Source organism: Phalacrocorax aristotelis, chromosome 2 (assembly GCF_949628215.1).
Source record: "Phalacrocorax aristotelis chromosome 2, bGulAri2.1, whole genome shotgun sequence".
NCBI lineage: Eukaryota > Metazoa > Chordata > Aves > Suliformes > Phalacrocoracidae > Phalacrocorax > Phalacrocorax aristotelis.
The window spans coordinates 143,772,939-143,794,338 of NC_134277.1; the positions used below are offsets into that span (position 1 = coordinate 143,772,939).

At 43.2% G+C, this 21,400-nt stretch overlaps 1 protein-coding gene across 4 annotated transcripts in view; it reads left to right on the top strand.

Moving 5' to 3' along the window:
• Positions 1 to 3,110: 3,110 nt before the first annotated feature.
• The window catches only part of KCNS2 (potassium voltage-gated channel modifier subfamily S member 2), a 25,646-nt gene continuing 7,356 nt past the window's right edge, over positions 3,111 to 21,400 (top strand). Inside the window, exons 1-4 of one of the 4 annotated variants that reach the window (XR_012659274.1) lie at positions 3,129 to 3,486; positions 5,107 to 5,255; positions 9,648 to 9,735; positions 11,306 to 12,944. The gene's annotated coding sequence lies outside the window, so the exon portion shown is untranslated. Of the gene's footprint in view, positions 3,487 to 5,106; positions 5,256 to 9,647; positions 9,736 to 11,305; positions 12,945 to 21,400 lie in introns of those variants that run through there. The other 3 variants (XM_075085481.1, XM_075085482.1, XM_075085483.1) reach the window with 3 other exon arrangements.

Here is a 21,400-nt window from a genome sequence, read left to right on the forward strand (position 1 = left end):
TTGGCTGTGGGTTAAGTGGAACACACCATGCTGGAGTTTAGACAGGCACTTCTGGTTTCACCCAAAAGCACGCAGACAGTTGCTGTCTTTGTGGAAATGATGCAGAGCTGACTTCCACATCACAACCTGTCTTGCTGACATAACTGCTAGACATCAGGATTTTGGGGAGAGTCCAATGGAAGACTTTTAATAACTCCCTTGGAAACCATCTTTCTGTTTTGGTCAGTACAGATGACCAGTAACTAGGTTTTGACTTTTTTGTAAGTTCTTGCATCCATACACTCCACGTTTTCCTGCTATTTTTTTCCTGTATTTTATTTCTAAAATGTGACCTTTATGAGGGAATTCTGATGATGCTTTATGCCTGTTAAGCTTTATTATGAGAGAAAAAGAGCCTCTGACCCAAACCTTCCGGGAGTTGTCACTGAGGCACCATCAGCCCCATGGGCCAGGGGTGACAGCCAGCAAGGCGAGTCAATGGAAAGGCTCTTCAGAGCACCTTCCAGGCTGAGGGGAAGTATGGGACTTATTATGGGATGATTAGAAGGACCACAGATGGGAAAAGGGATGGTTCAATATTGTTTTGGAGGAACAAGCATGAGAAAAGAGAGGGATAAGGGAATAAAAGGAGCTGGTTGCATGTAAACACGTGGCTGGTCAGTATGTTTGCTGGGCCATGCCCTGCACCTGATCAGCGCAGTCTGTCCTCTCTTCTCAATAACCTCCATCTCTATTTTCCTGGGTGAGGGGACTCTTTTCTGCATGCAAGAGTATGTATGGAGGTCTAAGTACCAGGAACTGGATTTGGACCACAAGTTATAAGGGCCATGTGCCTGGGGTGCCAGAAACCTGACCAAGTAAAGGTTCGTACATCAGCGTGCCCTTGTTAGCAAACATCAAACCAGACTAGCAGGTGGGTACAAGTGGCCTGGGAGCTGAGTATCAAAGTGGCCATAAAGCCTGGGCTGGGTATGTGCATGTCTGTGAGTGATACCGCTGCAGAAACCGGCTACTGGAGGCATCAGGAGGTCCACGTCAACTCCTGGAGAGACCATGGTGTCTCAGGGTCAGCTGCGAGACCTGCTTGTTTGTGTGTGCAAGTGCATATGTGTGTGCATGTCTCTGTGCAGGAAACAAGATGATGCAAGGTCTGGGTAGGCTTAATGTCTGACCTTACTGGGGGATCCATAGGGTGCCATGGGGCACTGGGGGGCACGTGTGTGTGTGTCTGTGAATGATGGAGTCTGTAGCAACTGGAGATCGGCCTTTGCTCCAAACCCTGGCCTATACTTTGTTTTGTCCCTTGCTGTGTATAAAGCATAATCTGTGTAAGTAAATTGAAAAGCACTGGAGACTGTTCCTAGGCACTGAACTCAATCACAGCAACTGTAAGGTTGTAAGAAGAACCCTTGTCGTGCCTTGGATCTGTGCCAACAGACACTGCTAAACAGTTTGAAGGCATGATTTGAGATGTAGCTCAAGTTAGGATTTGCATGCAGTCATCCTTTTTTGGAATCTAAGCGGACTTAAGGCCCCTCCTGTGCCAGTTAGCGTCAGTGCCCGAGATTCATCCTGCACACATTTAATATACTGACTGAGCTGTAGACACAGAACCCTTCCTTGGGTCCTGCACCCTCCACTTGGTCACTGAGCATGGTCCCCCTGCACCAAAAACTTCTGGAGATGAGCCTGCCTGGACTATGGTCACTGACCTGCTTCCTACCCAGCTCTCTGCTGGATCAAACATTAGGTCGTATCACCCACCCTCACACTCAGCATTGGCCCATATTTTTGCTCACATTGCCCTTTCTTAATCTTTCCATTGAATCCCCTGGTCTAGAAGTTCCAGCTTTTGTCTGTACTCCCTATCAGTTTTTCTCACTCAAGATTCATAAACGTACACATACTATGCTCACCTTGCAACCCCTGTTTGCAAATCCTCTGCCCCAAAGCCTACCCATCAAACACTTGCAGCAGCTAGCCCGCTAATGGGCTGAAACTACCGCTGACCAGGGTGACCAGGATTGTTTTATTGTTTCTTTGTGCCGAAAGGCTGGAACTCTGCCCCTAAGATAAGGGGCAAGACAGTGAGATATATTTCTTGTGGAAAGGAAATATTTTTTTACTTGCGTTTCTCAGCCCTGATGGACTTCAGAGAAATGAACAGAAATGCCTGATGGTGGAATGGAAACCCGCACAGTGTTTCTCCTCGTAACCTCATCAGGTCTCAGTGATGTTAATCCCCATGTGCCTCTTTTTTTCTACTGGATCTTAGTGATTCCCCTCGGTGCCTTCTCTGCACCAACCTGCATGGCTCAGCCATGGCAGCAGCATGTTGTGGAGTGCCAAGGATAAATGATGGGGTACAAGAGCTCCTGTTACCTGATCTTGCCTTCAGAGAGTGGGTTGCTGCAGTCATATTACAGGTCCTACTGCAATGTGGGAGGGGTGCTGGCTCTGCTGGAGATAACATTTCAAGCACATGAACCTCCCTCCTGCCTCCACCCTCCTAGATCGGTCTCAATTTGTTTCTCAGAATTTGCCAACGGCAATCTCTTTCCTCTTGCTATAAATTTGAGACCTTCCTAAGCAGAAGGATAAAGTATTTGCTGGTAGGAGCCAGCATGGAAGAACAACCAGATAGCCACCAATACCCATATTTTACATTGTTAAGGGGTTGGATTAATAAATACAATGGGATTAATAAATTCAATAAGCAGTGAAGAGCACAGGGAAATTTCATTTTTGGTGCAAAAGGGAGCACATCCCCCATCACCAATGATGGTGCATTTGCTTAGCGCCAGCATAAAAGTCATCCCAGAGAGTCAATAAAGACTAAATGTTGCCAAACAAACATGATTACTCCTTTCTTATTGATTTACAAAACCAGCAGATGAAGGGAATGAAGAAGCAGCCTACAGCCAGTCCTGAGAAAAGCCTCAGCTACAAAACATGACTTGAAAAATGAATGCAAGTTGGCTGGGAAATGAGCACTGTCACAGAGATTGAACACAGGCTGTGAGTCCATAAACAAAGAGGAACAAAAGATAAACATGAACATAAAGAGCCAACAGGAAAATATCTGGGGCAAGGATTGGGTGTGGGGAGGGGAGGAAAGGAGGGCTAGAAATCTGCTTTAAGTCTGGTTTTATTTAATGTCTATTAATGATCTGGAAGGAAGCAGTAAACACCGCATTCATTCCATTTATTTTTGATATAACGGCTCATATGAATTAGAGAGGTGTTGTGTGAACCAATGGGGACAGATGCAAAACATAAAGAAACCTAGACAAGCTGGAAATAGCAAAACGACAGCCAAGTGGATGGGCACTAAGCAATAGTCTGCAGCAGGAAGCTCACCACAGATAGAGACATGGAGTGGAGAAATGTGCTTAAAGAAGGGAGACAGAAGGTCCTAATAATGGCAGAGACCAACAAACTGGCTGTGAGCTTGTGGAGCAGACTCATCCCAAAGGAAGTGAGAGGGTAAGTATCTGGGACCTATTGATTTATGAGGAATTAAGTCAATGAGATGAGTTTGGCTGCATGACAGCTGAGCAAAGAGAGCAGAGTGTGCTTAGGCGTTAATGTTGAGACAATCTGCTGGAGGTGAGGAACCACCCTGGGGATCTCTATCTATTTGGACAGTGTAAACACCACAAAGGGGGAGGAGGACTGATTTATGGAGTGGGGAGGAACAAGGGTCAGAAACAAGCTAAAAGAAATATAGGCTGGTTCAGTGACAGGGTGAGTTGTATTGCCCTGTGAAACAGCTACCTGCAGAGGGGTCTGACATTTTTTCCTCTGAATCCCTTAAAACTAGATTGTATAAAAATACATGAAAGAACAGGCTCTAGGAAAAGTTTTTGTCTCTGAGAGGATGAACTGAATGGATGTACACGGCAATGGCAGCCAGGGTGACTGCAGTCCAGATAAAAGGGTTTGTCTGCTAATATATCTTATCTGTTGTAAAATCCTAAGAAGAGTTGAGCCTCTCTCTCCCCTCTGCACAGTTGTCTGTGAAGGAAAAGAAAATCATAAAACCAAGGGACAGCTAATGAAAACACAAAGATTAGAGAGAGGCCAAGGAACTAAAGTGAGTTACCTGCCAGCAGGTACTACCTTGGAAAAAAACAGGTTCAGACCAGGGACACTTAACAGCGCAGGGGCTGCAATATTCACTGGGGACAAGGGAGACCTGAGCTTTCTGCCTCTTTCAGGAGAGCAGGCTGAATTTGAGCCTACATCTCCTGGCTCCCCAAAAGTGTCCTAACCACACAGCCTAGAAGAGGGATCAGTGGTTACCAACTCTCCCGTGCATGCTTTTACTCCCCTCAAGGGTTTACTGGGATATAGGATGAGGAATGAAAATTATGTCCTCGTCATGAGGGTCGCCACAGATCTGGCTTACAGTCCCGAGAGAAAATACATCAGCAGTCAGGATTGACTGCTCCAGCAGCAGAATTACTGAGCAAGAGGAAGGCATCCACTCAGTCTCTTCTCCAGAAGGGAGAAGGCGCAGGGAATCTGAGAAACATGCAACAGAAGAAAAGGGCAGGATAGAAGAATGAACTGTGAACTTGAAAGCTGACTGCTCAGCACAATACAGATTTGGGTGGCTCTGGAGGCAGGACTAGAAGCTGATGATTAAGAGGAACTTGGCTGATAGATGTGCAGATGGCTCAGAAATGTAGGTCACCTGAGGGTAAAGAGGAAAGGGCAAGGGAATTTTAAGGTCTAGTTTTGGTTATGGGGTAGGTTAATCTAGCACGAATATCTTACAGTATCATTATTTTAAGGTGTTAAACCTCTTCTGTACATCATAAGAATGTCCAGAATGTACTGGAAGATTACCCTTCATTTATGTAACTCCGTTGCCCAGACAAGCAGCTATAATGCATTATAAAATGGCATGTCATGTTCTGGGCTGAAGGGAAGGAGAAAAGAAATCTATTGAAAATCATGTTTTCAAGCATAAGACACTGGGAACTGGCTTTCCCAGCTGTCTGGAGAAGATAAGGACAAAAGTGAAAGTGAGGAACATTTTAATGTATCACTGGTGAGGGAAGCATTAAACTTGGCAACAAGCTGTATTTCTTTACTTAGGCAATAGTCAATGTTTTTGAAGCACTACACAAGGATGGAAATAAATTTCAAAAAAACCAATTGCACCTTACTGCAGACAGCTGGGAAGGCACCCTAACTCCAGATCCTCATGAGCAAGGGAGAACTCTCACCATACAGGATCATAAAAGGTATTCAAACCTTAAGTATTTCTATTTTGATTCCCCTTATTATATACACAGCCCATGAGTGAAACAGACATCTTCAATTTTAGTGCAAAGACCAGTTGCACAAGACCTTCAATATGCAGGAGGTAAATGCCAGGCAAATACTTTCTACATACAGCTCCTAGAGACACTGAATCACACAACAGCTGAGGTTGGCAGGCACCTGTGGAGATCATCTAGTCCATCCCCTGCCCAAAACAGGGTCATGTTTCCCATGATTGTGTCTAGTAGAGTTTTCACCAGGAATTAGGACTCCATAGCCTCTCTGGGCAGCCTGTGCCAGTGTTTGACCACCCTTGCATTGAAGAAGTTTTTTTCTTACGTTTTAGCAGAATTTCCTGTGTTTCAGTTTGTGCCCATTGCCTCTAGCCCTGTCAGTGGGCACCACGGAGGAGCGTCTGGCCCCATCTTCTTTATACCCCCTTCCCTCCACATTGATAAGACTCTTTCTCCAAGTTGAACAGCCCCAGCTCTCACAGCCTGTTCTTGTATGTCAGATGCTTGAGTCCCTTAGATATCTTAATGGCCCTTCACTGGACTGGTTCCATTATATCCATACCTCTCTTGTACTGGAGAGTCCAACACTGGACCCAGCAATTCAGACATGTCTCACTGGTGCTGAGCAGAGGGGAAGGATCACCTCCCTCAAACTGCTGGCAACACTCTACCTATTGCATCCCTGGAGGCTGTTGGCCTTCTCTGCTGCAAGGGTACATTGCTGGCTCACAGCTAACCTACCGTCCACCTGGACCACCAGGTCCTTTTCTGCCAAGCTGCTCTCCAGGCAGTCAACACCCAGCCTGTGGTGTTGCAGACCATCAGTCTGGGACAATTTTTAAATCTCTTTGGAAATAAAGGGATAATCTCAGCTCTGCACCCTTTATGTGTATGCTATGAAGCAGTCGCACAGATCAACCTTTCTCCCTTTCCCCTGAGGACTAGGCAACCAGTGCAGTAAAGAGGAGATTTCAGTTAGCTGCTGGGAAAGGCTTTTTAATGGTGAGGAAAGTAAAGCAATGGAAAATCATACAATCATGACAATTCTGTCACTGGAGCTTAGGTAAGTATATAACAATAATATATTAGGCCTAGCTGATCCTGCTTTCAGGCAGCAGAGTGGATTAAATTAACTTCCAAAGCCTTTGCCATGGTTCTCTGCTAATTCACACAAAAATAGCATCACCAATATTTGAAAAATCTTACTCTGTTATTCTAGGTATGGCACCTATCATCTGACACAGTGCTGAAACACAGCTACTTACTCCCAAAAAAGGCATTTTATGATCTTCTCCTCTGCAGGATCCTGGCATTCTGCAAACTCTGACAATTTGTCTTCCCAGGGCTCCTGAAGATGAGAAAGAAGTATTACCTTCTACATTTACTCATCGTCATTGAGTCAAAATTGCCAAAAGAAACCATAGACTTTGGTTTCTCATCTGACATGCTTAAGAACAGGGTTTTTTTCAGCATCTAAAACATATCTTCAAAGCACAGTTCCCATAATAGTGAATATTCAGCATATCCCATATCAGATTCCAGTTGTCAGGGTTTCCAGAAAATCAGTTACCATCTGTGAAAAATTTTGAGTGACTAGCCCAACGTTACATAGGAATGATGTTCAGGAGAAGAGCAAAAAAATCCATAATAGCAACAAAATCCAATACCAGGACAACACTCAGTTTCCCAAACCACAGTACAATCCTTTCCTATCTTGAAATCCTCTGCCATCACCCTCCAAATTCCACAGTTTCTGCAATGAGGTAACCATGATTCATCCCACAGCAGGTCCATCCTCTGCAGTGAGGGGGAAAAAAAAGCAAAAAAACCACCAGTCTGTGGTCATGCAATTAGAAATTGGAAGATAATGCACACAACGGACCTGAATTATGGCAACTTTAGTTCTGGCATTCCTTAGCTTGGCTTGGCAATTATTATCCTCTTTTCTTACGGGTTTATTATTTTTACTGTTTCAAGTCATTTCTTAGGTTTTTACAAAAGCAAACTGGAAAGAAAAATGCCTCATATGCAATCAGCTGATCCACAGCTGGGTAAACAGCAGAACTGGAACTTTTGTATCCTCAGCACAGTTCAGCGGGTGCATGGAAAGACACTGGCAGAGCTGCTAATACTGATACGCTGTTATCGTCAGATGTTTTTTACATTTGCATATCTTCAAGCATGACTCGTGGTTCCACAGGAATAAAGTGGTACAACTTCATTTCTTGAAAAAGATACTCTTCAAACAAATTTACCTCTCCTTTTGTCACTCCAGTTTCTTTCCCTCAGGTTTGGTTAATTTTATAGGTATACCAGCATACTGGCTAGTTTCCAGATACAAAAAAAAAGAAACCCATATAGTAAAAAGAGGGTCAGTTGGCTACATTTGTCTCCACAGATTTTAGGGACAAATAACCCACTGTGGGTTTCTAACTGGATAGGAAAGCTAAGTGCCCTCTTCCTGAAATTGTGCATAGTCGCTGTGCTGGTTTCTGAATCTAAAACAAGACTGAAAGCACAGATACACATTCTGATCTTCCACAGTTTTTATATACTTCCAATTACACTGCCTCCCATAGAATTCTTTTCAGATAAGTAACACCAGCAAGTAACAGTAGTGTTGTAGTGTTATACAAATACTTCTTATCATTTAAATATGGCTGTTTTCCCATGCTAAAAATTCACAAATGGTCCAATACATATGTCTGTACGTAAAGGCCCAATTCATTTCTTCTTTTTGGCAATGTATATCTCTTACCTCAATCAAAGTCAACATAGAGACACTCATAAAACAATTAGATCTGAAGTACCTCTGGTTGTTTAATAACTTTAGACCTTTATACAAATGGGTCTTAGTCTTCCAGCTCTAAATACCTAAAATTACTGAAGAATTCTAATGCATTTCCCTGCAGAAGAAAAGAAGCCAAGGCTGGAAGTATTGTATTTGGGATGTAGAAGCAAGAATCACAGAATCAATCATCCAAAATAAATGATATTATTATTATCATCTCTCAGAAGCTGTGTGAAAGAAGACAAGCTGAAAGGATGTGTTTAAACGTGTCAAATGTGTTTGGGATATCTCGGATGCATTTCACTGTCCTCAGATACAAATTTGTTGTTTTTCTATCTAGGGCTAGCTAAGCTATAAAATAAGCCAGTACACTGGGAAGCCAGAAGAAAGTATCAGAGAGAAAAAGGACACATTTTTGCCTGATCATTGCTACTTACAACTCCAGTGATTTATGGCATGAATCCGTGCAAAATCAGTTTTTTACAATTTCTTTGTTTCTAATGACTAGGCAAAAATCCCTAAATGAGGTAACTCTTAAGGAAGGCTTTGAGCCAAGTTCAGGGCTGATGTAGCCCATGAAACAGCAACAATAAGCAAAGGGACCAAAATTTGATCCCACTGATCAAGCTCAGTAGTATGGCAGGAACACCAGTCCTTGAATGGTAGCAAACAAAGCACATCTAATTGGTATCTGAATCACATCACTACTACTTACACGCTCAACCAATATTCATGCTACATACCCGTGCACACATTTACTACCACACATATTCTAGTACTGTTGCTCCATTAATGGTGCTCAATCTCTAATTTATATTCACAGTTTGGCTGCTCACCCAAAGAACCTCATGTGCCTAAGAGTCAAGAGGGTTAACATCTACTTGGTACACTGAAATGCTCTGCTCACCACTATCAATTGTCAGGAAGATCTGCACTAGCAAATACTTGAGATTCTTTAATTTAATCTTATAGAAGGTAGAATTGCTGAGGCTGGAAAGCCCCTCTGGGGAGCCTCTAGTTAATCCCCTGCCCAAAGCAGGGCCAGTTACAGGTGGTTGTCATTGATCACATCCAGTCGGGTTTTGAACATCTCCAAAGATGGAGACTCCACGACCTCGCTGGGCACCCCTTGCACTGAAGAAGTCTTTTTCTTCTGTTTCAGTGGAATTTCCTGTGTTTCAGTTTGAGTCCATTGCCTCTAGTCCTCTTGCTGGGCACCACTGAGAAGAGTCTGGCTCCATCTTCTTTGCACCCCCTTACCCAATCAGGTATTTTATACACATTACTGAGATCACCTGGAGCCTTCTCCAGGCTGAACAGCCACAGCTCTCACCACCTTTCCTTATATGTCAGATGCTCCAGTCCTTTAAACATCTCAATAGCCCTTCACTGGACTTGCTTTATTTACGTCCATATCTCTCATACCGGGGAGTCCAGACCTAGCAGACTGCACACCTTTGGAAGGGAGAAGATTCTTATTCTGCACCCATGTGTATGGCAAATCAGCACCTTCTACTCTGGGAAATTGTTTGCCTCTTCCACATGTTTATTCTTTAATTCCTTCACAGGTAGAGAGTTGGAAGTCCTTCTGAAGATGACCTGATGAGATATATTCCTTTGGAAAGAGAAGGCCAAAGCAACGTACCTGCATTGAAGGTAGGCATACCAGCCTCTTGTAGCTGTTCTGAAGTTAGCTTTAACAAGTAGCCACAGCAGTGTGGTCATAGTGATATGGATCTCAGTAAAGAACAGCAATTCAGACAGTTCTGGGAATGTATATATGTTGCCAACTTATGCTGAAATCCAGACTGGCCTGGCTCATGCTGTCGTTATCCATAAGAGCCAGAGGACAGCTAGTGTGTGAATGCCTCTCTGCATAGTGCTTGCATGTTAATTTGGCTATGTAAGCAAACCCCTTGTGTCTTATTTCTTCTTGGGGTGGCCTATACTCTTGGGCCAGCCTCCAGGAAAGCCCCATGTCCTACACAGAGAAACCTCGTCACTGCTGTCCCTCCGCCTTTGCCAGATTGTGTCTCTGATACAAATCTACCCAGGCTAACACAGGAATTAGAGGAATTGGATCTGTAGATAAAAGACGTTTTCCTGACTTAGTTGTTTGGCTACATTGCAACAAGAATACCCATCTAGAGAGTGTTTCCTGTTACTAAAGGCGTCACTGAGGAATGTTTAATTCTTAGCAAACTGCTGTTCTTGTTCTACACAATCCAGATGATATAAATAAATAAGCCATGAAATGTTCAGAGAAGACAAATCACCAGTCCATCAAAATCCCTGATAAATTAGTTCAACAGACTGGACTACAGACATGTTCAGTGAATCATCATCACCAAGAGTAAATAAATTCAGATTAAGCAAAACTTGATTGAATCATGCTGAAGTTTGGCACTTAACAAAATAGATCAGTCTGAAGTCTCACATTAGGAACACATAATCTCTTAAGATTTATGAGTGTTTTTGCTCACCACATATGTTTCTAGGTTACTGTTTGCTGTGTTGAGAACTGGGTGCTCTGAGTGTACGAATTTTTGCCTGCTATTACACGTTTTAATCTCTGAGAAACTATTCTCTTTGTTCCCCACTTTGGGGTGCAGAACAAAATTTTACAGTAGTATACTTCCTGATTGCTTCCTCTCCCCCAATAAAATCCACAATTTCTCCCAGGTTGTTTTTAATTCCATCTGATTGTTTAATACTGTTTGCTAAGACATCTGTAGCATATAGTGATATAGTCAAAATGCAAATGGACTGAAAGCTGAACTCAGTCTCTTTGGTTCAGCCATTGGAAAGAATGTTCAACTTTTTAAATTCAGTGACACTATCCTCACACACTGGTCATTGTATTAACCTAGTGGTACCTGCATATCAAGAACAACAAATGTCCATGGAAATCTTTTAAACCACAAATCAATACAAGAAGTAACCTCCCCACTTTTTATCAATAATCACATTTGTTTAATTTTTATATTATGGCAATATCCAGAGGTCACAATCAGGGTGGAGATACAGCTGTGCTTACTGCTATGAAGATGGGGAAGCAAAGTCCTTTAAAAAGCAAATTTAAAAGTTATAACCACTTGAAAACCTGACGTCAGGTTCTCCTCTGGTGTAATAGCATAAAGAGTTGGTATTATTAAGCTTATTATACGAAGAGGTATAGTATGCAGTACAAGTTCCAGACTAACACTGGTGGGAACTCTCCTTTCAGCCTTGGGTGACAATCACACTTCACAGAATGCTAAAAACAGAATACCTGGATTTACCAGCCAGCATCATGGATTGCAGGTCAACATTGTCAAAAGTTGATTTATAACCTGAGTGTTATCACACAGGCAACAAAGCCTAATGCCTTTATCCAAGCAACTGCGTGTATTTTCATCTGGAAATACTGATCTTCCCCCATGCCCCCCATACCTTGTTTTACTGAAGGAAGTGATACAGTCTTTGGAGGGCCTGAACAGCTATGTTCCAAATGGTTACAATTAGAATTATAGCTGAATTTAAAGTACGTTCAGTGCCAGTCCAAGTGTGCTCAACATAAATAGCCTCTACAGCTATAGAAACAAGCAAACAAAATCCTCGTAAAAGATTGATTTTGTAACAAAGTCCTGTCCTAAAGGCTAAGGAGCATTGGTGGTTACCATATAAGCAGTGCCTACACACATATGCGTAGATGCACACACACAAATAATATTTATCATGTTATGACAAGGCTCTGAAATAAGCCTGTTCATGGTTTCCTGTGAAATACAAAAGTAATATTCACTGAAGCAAGCATGGCCTTGGTGAACCTAAGGCTCCAGCCCATCTGTAGGGCAGACAGGACTGCTTTATAAGGCAGCTTCTTCTACTGGCTGCAGGACATTGCTCAGTCAGATGTTCCCTGTCTATTGAGACATTGCTTAGTCAGATGTTCTCTGTCTATCGACATGATTCCCGTGATGCTAAGTTAACCCTTTAAATTAACCCCAACAATACTGAGAACGGACAGCAGAATTACACTGCTGTTTTCCTCACTGCTACACTTGGGAGAAGGCTGGCTGAAGTACATCTTAGCACACATTTTGTCCTAGGAGCTGCAGGGAAATAATCTGCAAAGCATGCATCTATGTCAACCTCTCTCCAGAAAATATGGCACAACGTGGACCTCCAAAAGAAAACACAGCTAGTGTCTGCATGTGGCAAGGGGCACTGGGAAAGGAGAACAGGAGAACAAGGGGCAGTGGAGCAGATCAGAAGGGAAGAAGGACCCGTGTACCAGTGGCACAAGCACTGCTGCATCTCAAACAGTTCTTATTTCCAGACACAGCAGCAATACATCTGCTCTACTTGTGGCAGATTGTGTGAGTCACAAATAGGATTTCACAGCCAGCAGCAAACTTGTGAGCCACAAAACCCATTCCCTTCAATTACAAAGCGATCACCTCACAGGGATGTTGTAAGGCTTGATCAACTGATATTTTTAGAGCACTTTGAGATCCTGAGATGAAAGTCACTATAAAAGGCTACAGATTTTTCATAATGTTCAGAGACCACCTGCTCAGACCAGAAGCATTCACTTTTAACATCACTTGAGCCAGCTACCAATCTGATATCTCCACGGGAATTTCCTAAAACAGATGTGGCTGTCACATTTAATCTCTCTTTTACTAGGAACTCTGAGAAAAAGGAACTCCTGGAAAAGGGAATAAAACAAATTGCTTTGAAACTGGTGGTGAGAAGAAGCCCCGTAATTCTGTTCCCACAGCTCATGGATTCTCCATCTGTACCTTTCAGAAAGCTGCCATAGTGACTAACTCTGCGAGCTTCACAAATTAGACCTGACCTAGATTCAGTGAAGTCTTTGTTCAGCAGCTGGTTAGTGTAATATTCCTACTGCAGCTAAGTTCGGAATTGCAGTTTGAAAAGAAAAACAAATAAAATGAATTCAGGTTTTCCTGTGCTCACAATATGCTGGCCCTCACTCGACTTTATTCCGAATGAATCAGTCAGCGAGCCAAATGGCGAAGTTTAAACTCCTGCTGTATTCTCATAATTCCATAGTATACACTCTTGAAAAAAATTACTTCATTATTTCCTCTTACTCTTTATTATAGGAATTACAAACTCCAGGAGAGCAAAGAAAAGCATGATTCTGAAAACCAGAGGTGGTTATAATTAAGCGTATCGTTAAGTGCTTTGTTGAATTGAGGTTAAAAAAATTGAAGTTTAAAATCATGTTAGCTAAGGATAAAACAGTTCAGAGGCTTTTTTTATAAATTGATCTGAACCATATGAAACTCTTCAGAGCATGGATCTGGACTGGCATCCCTTCAGAATAAGGTTTCCCATGATGTTTTGGACTTTCTGCATTGTGTATAGAAACTGAGCACAGATGTCCCAATATGTTTCAGAAACTTTAAAATCTTTTGTTCCACGTTAGCAGTGGGAAACATTAATTAGAATCTTATTTAGTGATCCTTTTTTTTTTTTTAATTGGCTTGTTCTTGTTTTGAATATAATCCAAAAATATCAAAGTGAAAAAAATCCAAAGGAAATGGTTTCTTGGTCCTTCATCCATTAGTGAGAGATCTCTTAACAACCAGAATATAAGGCATATAAGAATGTGCATACTCTTGGTCAGTCCCTCAGATAAGCCAGTCTGACCTTTAGGATAAATTACAGCCCAAATTTCCTTTAAGACACATTTCAGGAAAGGTACTACCATTGCAAAGTTACAGTGAATGACTCAGAGATGGACTGCTGCTGCAAACAGTTCGTTAGTATTTTCAAAGGGGTGGGGGTGCTCTCCCATTCAAAAAAACAGGACATGAGCATTATGCAGGTTATGAAAAAGTTTTTAAATTCCTTTTGCTGTGAGGGCAGGTATTAAAAAATAAATGGTTAAAGTTGATTGTATGTTTTCCACTAAGCAGATTTTTTTAAAAAACCTATAACAATCACAGTAAGCCTCTGCATGGCACAAAATCTTTCTCTTTGTGCTTTAGTTTGTTCCAAAAAAAAAGGAGAAGTTGCTAGAGAAAATATCATCACAGAAACATATTTTGTTGGCTGCATATAATGGTCATGTATCTCCTAGATAGTGCCCTTCCAGGCTATTTGCTACTAACATCCCAAGGAGAGATAGATTTCTCTTAAATTCCCAGCTGGCAAACTCTGCACATGGAGGTTTGTGCGGGAATGGTCTACACAAACTGGGAGGTAGTACTCACAGTACCTGTTTTGGGAAGCTTCAGGAAACTGGTTAGGTGTGATGTGCCATTCACTCGCTCCCTTTGGCGATGTTGGGCAGTGAGGATGTACCTGTGCTGTCAGTTTGGGACCATTCCTTTTCAGGCCCATGCTGCAATTTCTTTAGTCATCCAGAACCCTTAAGCTTCTTCACATTCAGGTTGAAATCAGAGGCAAACTTTGCATTTCTCTTGGTGGAGCAACTGGTACAAATAAATTGGAAACTGAAGAACTGTGAACACCAGAGACCCCAGTGCAACAGTTAAATCTTTCACAAGCAGTTGAAGATCAAACAAAGGATTTGATGTTGGGTGGTTTCATAAAAACTAGACAATGCTGGTATTTCATATCCAAATATTTCTTTTATGAATATTTATTCATATTTTCATATTTAAATATGAATTTATACAATAAATTTAATATTTCATATTTAAGAAGCCGAGACCTACGTTTTGGAGACAGGAACCAGTAGCTTCTGAATCTGTGCTGAGCTGCACTAATACTGGGAGGCAGAAAGGGCTGGAGCCCCTGGCGATGCTCTATGATCAGAGCTGGGTCTTAATACTTATGTTAGCTCCCCAAAATCTTTCCACTCAAATCTCTACAACCTCAGCCAAAGATCCAGCAGAGCTTTCTCTCAAGTTAGAATATGGCTGCAGGCACCAGATATTGCAGCATCAAGCTGTCTGGGCAGCCAGTGAGGGGTGGCAGTGGCAACTCAGGCATGGACAGCCAATAGCGCACTTCTGCTCTCTCCCTGCAGAAGCACCTTTGAGAGGTGCAGGGAATGTTGCTGGTATGCCTGCCTTCAATTTCCTGTGCTTATTTGTTTTGTCTCGTTCGTTGATCTTGCTGAGCTTTAAGGTTTTCAGTTGTAATATAAATATATTTGGACAGATGAAGTGTAACGTTCTCTTATGCTCCCATAACCATATGAAGTTTAACAATGGCAAGTACCAGATTTTACACCTGGGGCACAGCAACCCTGCATGTACATACAGACTGGGGACGAGAGGCTGGAGAGCAGCTCTGCAGAGAGGGACCTGGGGGTTCTGGTCACCAGCAAGTTGAACATGAGCCAACAGTGTGCCCTGGCAGCCAAGAGGGCCAACTGTGCCCTGGGGTGCATCAAGCCCTGCATTGCAGCTGGCCGAGGGAGGGGATTGTCCCACTCTGCTCTGCGCTGGTGCGGCCTCACCTCAAGCACTGTGTGCAGTTTTGGGCGCCACAGTACATTAAGGATATAAAGCTACTAGGCAGTGTCCAGAGAAGGGCCACGAAGTTGGTGAAGGATTTAGAGGAGAAGCTGTATGAGGAGCAGCTAAAGTCACTTGGTTTCTTCAGCCTGGAGGAGACTGAGGGCAGACCTCATCGCGGTCTGCAGCTTCCTCACGAGGGGAGAAGGAGGGGCAGGCGCTGATCTCTTCTCTGGTGACCAAAGACAGGACCCGAGGGAATGGCAGGAAGATGTGCTGGGAGAGGTTTAGATTGTGTATTAGGTAAAGGTTCTTCCCCCAGAGGGTGGTGGAGTGCTGTAACAGGCTCCCCAGGGAGGCAGTCATGGCACCAACCTAATGATTTTCAAGAAGCACTTGGAAAATGCCCTCAGAGATATGGTGTGAATTTGGGATTGTCCTGTGCAGGGACAGGTGTTGGACTTGATGATCCTTGTGGGTCCCTTCCAACTCATGGCATTCTATAGTTCTAATTTCTTTTAATGGTAAACAAAGACGTTTATCATTCCAAGCTCTAACTGGCCCATTGCAGACTAGCCTCACGCTGTGTGGATGCTGGCCATGAAATGATCAGTCTGTCCTTGCCAATAAGTCTAGTGGTGACACTGGGCAACAAAAGGCAAGGGCAGGCTGCCTGGCTGGACCCTTCTGCAGAGCACTCGCAGGTAGCACCTGAGGCAGGCCAGGCAGAGCAGAGAGTGTGCTGGTGAGGCCTGTGCTAACAGGGAGGGTATGAAGGGCAGCGGGGCAGGTCTCATGGCAGGGTATATGTGGTATGATTATATGGATGAGAAGAATTGGACACCCTTCAGAAACTCATCCAAAGAGTTGGGAGGGGAAGTCACTGGATTAAGAAATCATGTTTGAAAGCAGAAGCAGTCTCTTCTGGCTGTTACCAGCACAATTTCAATGTTGTTACTGTTCTTTTGAAACACAGGATGAGCTAAAGGTCTCCTAACTCCAAACTCTCCCAAACAAGTCAGGAAGTACCAAGAAAGGAGATAATACTAATCCACATGGAGGACAATGGTGGCAACAGTGGAGCAGGCCCATAACTGAACAACCCTCACCTGAAGCTTATTAAGTATTGCATGGCCTGTTGCTGCTCCAGGAAGTTAGGACAGTCTGTGAGCTTGGGTCAACTGGCTCGAGAAATTCATCCTGCCCTTCTGCATGCTGGTTTCATAATCAAAATCAGTTTTCCTTCCAGAATTATATAGATGTAAGTTAGGAGGGGGTTTCTCATATTCATGCTTTTTGAGTAAACTGTTCCCAAGTAGGGACTGCTCTTCCTGCTTGTGTTCAACTCATTTTCTTTAGTTAAGTTGGAAATTCTTCTGTCACAGATATATATATATATTCAAAATATATATATATATGGAAACAAGAAATTATCTCAATTATTCTTTTTAGCATAAAGGGCCCAGATTAGCTTTGGGTGAGCTTTTTCTCACTTGCTTAGAGCAAGCAGCATTTTCCCCATCTTCTTCAAAAGTGCACAGAAGAAAAATGGAGACAAAACACACTGCACCATCTAAGCATGAGCCATGTTCTCAGTAAGAGCAAATCAGCTGAGAATATATCAAATCGGGGGGTCTGCCCAGAGGAACTATGCTGTAGCTGGATGGCCTATTGCTTTGTTTGCTAGACACACAGAAGTGTGAGAAGTGTAAGGGAAGAAACACATGGGTAGGTTCCAAATGTGAGCAAAATAGCCTTCAAATGCTCAGCTGACTGACAGCACAGAACTAGGCTTTTTAGTCACAATTTAAAACCAATAGCTAAAACCTGGATCCAAGTGAGATCCTCCTCTCCCCATCTCCATTCAGGCAAATAACAAAGGCGTCATGCCCACTGCTGACTGCACCAGTGCCACGGAGAAGGTGACAACTGAACTGTAGTAGCTCATCATCTTACATCCAAAACTGCAGTTCTGAAACCCCTTCTTTCCTGTTGCGTATTGCTACTGGCAATATTTACTCCTGCAGCTCAGCTTTTGGGCTGTTTTCGTCTAAAGGGTATATAGTTCTCAGAGTCAATGTAAACAAAATCAAGGTAGTGGAGCTGATCAAGAGGGTCACTTCAAAAGCACAGTCCTCATCCCAAGTAACATGCTCATGTAAACATCCTCACTGCAGGCTCCTCTAATATATTGTCAGTGAGGTCTGTAGGTGTGGTTCATTTAACCCGTCTCAGACTTCAGTTTTCAGCAGAGGACCGAAGGTTGAAATTCTACAATCTATACTAAAAGAAAGTCACAATTATTTAATGATCCTTTTTTTGCCTTGCACTGCATGATTCTGGGATATAGTGATTTAATTAAGGAAAACAATGTTCCCCACAGAGCTTGCAAAAGCAAATATTATCATGTGTCCTTCATAGTCAAGAATCGGGGGAGCAGACACAACAGTGACTAAGCAGGTCAACTCACAACAAAAGGCATAATACTGCAGCACCATCACAGTAAAATTTCATTGCTCATGCCATCAGTGCACCACAAATAATCAGTATTTGTCACTCTGTTGAGGCGCTGACAGCCAAAATGACATGTTCAGTTCATGTTCAGTACATGGTTCAATTTCTTTAGCTGCCAGATGGCCTTTCCGTGGTCCACTGGAGTTCCACTCCATTACAGTGGAGGTCTGTTGCAGACATCGCTATCACTGCCTTGTAAACTTCTAGCTAAGAAAGTATTTGACTTGCTTCCCTTCCCAGTTTTATACTACAAATGCCACAAGAGCTTGTGCAAAGCCTTTGCCTCCTAAGAAAAGCAGTCATGTCAGTCCAGACACTTGCAGAAGGAGCAGATTCATAAACAAACTGCACATCTTTTCCGCCTGTGGTCATGGGAGGTTTAACAACAGATGAAACTTCATGCAGTGGGGCTCATCTCAGCTTTCCTTAAACCTCCAGTTAGAAAAAGGTGGCTGTAGACTGCCAGCAACCAAAAGTCATGAGAATGACCAGCTCACTGACATGAGGGGATAAGGACAAAGTATGTTTAGAATGGCCCCTCCTTTGCAATGTTTTCTATCAGTCAGGAGTTTTCTCAAGTTCAGGCTGTACTCAGATCATCTGGATAAATATCCAGAGAGGCACATAGCCTTTATGAATTTGTTTAATCCAATTTCAACTTATTCATTCTTTTAGACTTGGCAATATTCTGCAACAGCCCTTTTCCAGTATTTAGAATAGTATTATGCGCAAAACTATTTTTATTTCTTTTAAACATATTCACCGATTGGCCCTAGTCAATAGTTGTGGCAGTAGGAATGCTGTCATGAAAGGATCTCAGCTTCATTCCCAGTTGCCTGGGAGGCTTTGCAAAGAAAAACAGATCGTATCTACTGATCTTAAACCAACATTAAGACTCCAGGATTTTGAATCAGTCTGATACAAAAGGAAGTGGTCAACAGGAATGTACATTTGAATCTGGCGCCAGGACCAGAGGGGGACCTTCCAGTAAGTATTAAGTTCAGACTAAGTTACACCTTCAGCCTAATAGATGGTTGTGTCCTCAAGTCCAAAGCAAATCTATCTACCACCCAGTAGGATTGCTGATAACACCACTGACATAGGTCCCGTATCTTCCTGCACAGCCTATTCAATATTTCATTAACCCTGTAGAAGCAGTAGTAGTCGTAGCTGTTTCTCTTCTTCCAATTCTGACAGTGCATCTAAGATAAGAGTGTATCGTGCCACATGTCCTCATCAGCATTAATCTCACTGTGGGGTAGCGCCACTGCTGTGGTTATGGGACAGCCAACCTGGACCAGACAGGGGATGTTGTCCAAGGACGTGGCTTCTTAGGTAGCAGCTTCCTACACCCAGTAGTCGGTCACTAGCACAACAATAATTGCACACTCCATCACAGTTCAGGTCACCACAAGCCCAAAGCAGGGTATATAGTCAAATACACTGATCAGTATGTTTCCAGACCCAGACCAGCCCTGACAGGCACCTGTACATATCCCATGTCTTTACACAGCACTGGCACCTTCTCATATTCCTTAAATAACATGGTACCATGTGTACCAATAAACCAAACCCTGTCTCTCTCACACAGTCTCAGAGTCAACAACTATAACAAGCGGAACCAAAGTTAGTTGAGCTTTTGTAATATTGCCCTATTGTAATATTTGTAATATTTTGTAATAGGGTCATATAAGTCACACGTTTATCTCCCTACTCCAACAGGCAATTCTTTCACACTTCCTTACACTTCCACCCCAGCCCCATCTTGTCACCCCTCTTTCATCCTCCCCAGCCCAAGAAGCATCCACAGGGCAGTGGAGACAAAGGGTTGTTTTATATTTATTTGATGTGTTATTAGTGCATCCCAAAATTTGCTCTTATCCAACACATCACAAGCTCATTTTGTGCAAAACTTACATATCTGATTCCTTCTGATGTATCAAAGCAGATCTTTTGCCTTGGATTCCACCAGTGACAGTGCATCTACAGCATCCTGTACTTACTGTTGGGAAAGGCAAAAGCGCTAGGTCAGCGGCAGGATCCCTGTTTGTGTGTCTGCGGAGCAGAGCGCAGGCCTTGCTGAAACATTCAGATGAATTTTGGAGTACTATCTTGGGTGCTGGAAGCACTTTAGCCTTGTTAACAAAGTGCTTCAGCTGAGCCAAATCACCCTGATTACAGGAGCAGGACTACAGAGAGTTGTATCCTTACACAGTAATACTACTTTGCTGTTTATCTCTAGTATATCTGCATAAACTTCACTGGGCCTTTTAATGAGAAAACACAGGTTAGGAAAGTGGCCAGTGATTTTCCAGGGTAAAGATAAGAATGGAGATGGATAAATACACTTCCCAAAATGTGTATGAGGTTGCCTATAATCCTTTTTCTTAGCCCAGCAGCTTAAAAGGCAAGAACAGTGTATAAAAGCTTGAAAATCCTCTAAACATATCTCTACTTAGTTTCTTCCAAAGCAGCGTTACGGAAAAAAATACATAATTTAAGAATAAGAAAAGAAAGTAATGAAAAATAGGGTTTTTTACAAATTTGCTGAAGATGTTTCAGTATGTTTAAAGCCCCCACTAGATACCTAGGATAGCGCAGAGCTGGTGAAAACACACAGACATCGCTTGAATGCACTACCAGCAGCAGCTCATTATTCCTTGCAGCATCACTAAGGAATATGAGTTATTTTTGTTCTCATAATGGTGAGTGGGAAATTACAGCAGAGAAGTTTTGTGATTTACCCAAGCCCTGGGGAATGTGGGGATGTATCCACCTCGGAAATCCTAATGTGGTGGTTCCCAGTCCTGTGTCCTGCCATCTTTGCCCCAGACATTAAAAGCCAGTATAATTAGAGCTCCCCAGTGAGTGGTTTGCCAGCAGAGCCCTGAGTGGGGGAGGTTGTCACAAACTAACCTAACAATTGTGCTGCTGCTGGGAAGCAGGAGAGCTGCCTCTCTGGAGATGAAAAGCTGTTGTTACAGGGATACGAGCAGGTCACCACTGCATTTGCAAAGCCTCTTCCCTGCTGTGTGCAGGCTCTGTCTCCTGTGTGGCCTTACCCACGACAGGAAGAGCTGGGAGGACTGAACTGGGTGGCAGCAGCACTTTTCCTGGCCAGGCAGGCAGCCTGGTGTGCATAATTCACTATGGATTCAATGTCCCGTGAGGTGCACTGGACGTGCAGTGAAGCACGCTGGGACCCAGACTCCCAACCCAGGGCGTCTGTGGCAAAGGGAGGGACACGCCAGAGGCCCATGGGGCAACAGGGAGGCAGGAGGCAGTGCATTCACCAGCAGGAGAGAACAGCAAGAGCGAGCACCAGCCAAGAAAAAGTGATTGGTGCAGCACCTGCAAGAAGC